This window comes from Frankliniella occidentalis, unplaced genomic scaffold, assembly GCF_000697945.3.
Source record: "Frankliniella occidentalis isolate FOCC.00 unplaced genomic scaffold, Focc_3.1 Scaffold79, whole genome shotgun sequence".
Lineage (NCBI taxonomy): Eukaryota > Metazoa > Arthropoda > Insecta > Thysanoptera > Thripidae > Frankliniella > Frankliniella occidentalis.
In genome coordinates, this window is record NW_026267209.1 from 236,303 (window position 1) to 239,151 (window position 2,849).

Here is a 2,849-nt window from a genome sequence, read left to right on the forward strand (position 1 = left end):
CCCCCCAGGTCCATCGACATCCCTTTTTGAGAGACCCCCCCCTCCCCATCGAGCTCGGACGTACTTAATGGATGGCCCCTTATCATGTGCCTCCGGCCCCGCCCTCCGCCACTCCCGCGTGCTCAACTCGACGCGCCCGGCCCGCCCTTTGACAAACTTGCGGACGCCCTCAAAAAACAATGAACAATGAACCCTCTCTCTTGTACCCGTCGCCGCAACCGCCCGCCCTTCCTTGCAGCCCGGCGTAAGTCCGGGGGTAAGTCAGATCTGGGCGTGGCGGGGCGTGGCGGGGCGGGGCGGGGCGTGGCCACCCCTCCCTGGTCGCGGGCCGCGCCGCTGTGCCCACAAAGAGTGAGCAGGCCCCACGGGCCGAGCGGGGCCGGCCGGGATCCCTTGCTTGCTCAAAGTTTGTGGCCGGCAGGGCGTGGCGGGGCGGGGCGTGGCAGGGCCTCGCGGACGTTAAATAATTTGCGAGTCGCTCTCTCCTCGGGTCGGACTAAGGCGGACCAGCAGCGCGCGGGTCATATCCTTCCAATAAGCGGATCGGATGGTGCTCCGTCGGCCGCGAGGGGGGCTTTAGGTTAGCAGGGGGTGCCGGGTGCCGGTGCCCCACCCCCGCGGGCCGGAAGCCCACGGCAGCGCGCCTTCACCTCCCGTGCACCCAAACAGTGGCGGTGTGGGTGACGCTGACAGTCGTCAGTCTTATTAAGCAGATAGACGAGCCAGGTGCGCCGTGGGTGGGCTGCAGCCGCCGCCGCCGTCGGCATAGTGGGGGCGCTCACACTACGGTAGTCAGTCACACACGCACATACACACACACACCCTGTCGTCTCCTCCAGTCTTTTGCCGCGCGCGCTCCGATTTCACAAATCAGTAAGCAAAGCAGGAAGGCACTATTATCGTTTTGCATGCTTCTCTATGGGGGCCTCATGGGCGGCCAGGGGTAGAATCATTTTCTGACTGTGTACACATACATGGGGCTATATATGCCTGCGTCCCGTACGCCGCCGCCGCCGCTGCCGGCCACTCGAAAAGGATTAGGCCGTTATTTGTCCGTTGTCTGGCTACCGCGAGGGCTACCGCAGCTCGCTGCCGTGGGCGCGCAGTCCTATATGCTACCCCCGGGCCATACCACCAGCATGGGCTGGCATATAATGCAGACAACCGGGAGGAGGATATTTATATTCGACTAACTGGGAGGGATGATAAAGCAGTTAGGAGGTTCTGCGCTTTTGTTCTTTTCATGACTTACCACTAATATTCATGTTTGTATTAGAACAGAAAATTTACAACCCTGAGATTCGTTAGCAGTCCGAAGGGACACGAAAATTTGGGAAGCAAGTCGGAGTAGGCTAGGCACACGGCACACACGCGCAACCGTTTTGACTTGGACTTGATGTACTTGATAGAACCATAGGAGACCATCCGACCCACAGTTTTTCGGTCCGGCCCCGGCCAGGTAGAAACTTCGCGGGCACGCCTCTCTCTCCACCGTGTTCGCGGGAGATGTAACGTCGAGGAAGCAGGAGGTGGAAGGGGTGAAGGAAGGCGCGGTGAGGTGAACAACATGGCAGGCAATGAGGACGTCCCTTCTCCCCACGACAGGACCGGCTGGCCAGCCGACCCCCTCCTCCTCCTCGCCCCGCCCGATGGAGCCAATCTGCTCGCACAATGCGAGGTAATTTGCACGACGAGACGAGACGGGTGGTGGAGAAGAGAGGCGAGAGGAGTGCGAGAGAAGCCGGTCGAGTCGCGGTGTCGGCGGGGCGGGGTGTGTAAGACCCCACCACCACCACCACCACCACCTCGTCATTGTGTGGGTGTGTGTGTCCCCGGTATAGGAAGGGGCGCTCGCGCCCACGTCACGGCCCCGCGGGTTCAAATACTGACCTCACCGCCGTGTGGGGTTGGATTCTTTCTTTTCTATTTTTGTGCGAATAAGAAAGTGGGAAGCCCCTCTCTGCACGCCGCCTCGCCTGCCCGCGGCGAGCGCCACACCACTGGGCTTACTGGTCCATACCGGAGGACGGCCAGCTGGGCGGGGGCGACTTGATTCCGTTGGGGGTTAGTTTTTTGTAGCCGTGCCGGGTGGGTCCGCTCCCTTCCGCACGTCACTACCCCTATTACAGTGTTGTGGAATATATATATATATATAGTATGTAGCCGGCCACGCACAAACACGCTGTACAACCGCGCGTTTGGGCGAGGTGAGGTGAGAGAGGGAGAGAGAGGCAAGAGAGAGGAGAGAGGGAGGCAGATACATATTTATCCACATATTTTAGCACCTGTGTAAACACACACATACACCATGGATGCAAATTATGCTGCCATGTGGCACTCGCCGCTTCGCAGCGCCAGGTCGGCCCCTCTCACTCGCTCCCTGGCTCTGGCCTGGTCCCGTCCTTGTTTCGCACATACGGGGGTTGGTGGAAGCCCAGACAGCTCTCCGGGGGAGGGGGTTGGGGGGCAAGGCATGCCCTGGCGGCGTGTGGCTCATCGATGGCATCGAATGAATTCGATTAACGCCGGCGGCCGGTCCTCACGCATACATGCATGACACAGGACCAGGACGCGCACGATGTCGCCCGCTGCTGCTGCACGGCCACCCTCGCCGACGACGCCCTCCTCCCCACCTCCCCACAACCCTCCCTCTCCCTCCCTCATTCGCCTCTTTCTCTCCCTTGCTCCCGCTGCTACTGTTTTTCCGCTGGTAATAATGTGTTTCAATATGACAAAGTCAACAATCCTGGTGGTCATATGAAAACGCGTGCGCGTTATGCCTCTCTACCTCGCTCTCTCCTCACTTGCTCTCTCTCTCTCCCCCCCTCCCCCTCCCTCCCTCCCTCCCT

General features: G+C 60.5%; 1 protein-coding gene across 1 annotated transcript in view; it reads left to right on the plus strand.

Annotated features, from left to right (window-relative positions):
- The window catches only part of LOC127749698 (homeobox protein goosecoid-like), a 24,637-nt gene that overhangs the window by 5,235 nt on the left and 16,553 nt on the right, over positions 1 to 2,849 (plus strand). The window lies entirely within an intron of this gene.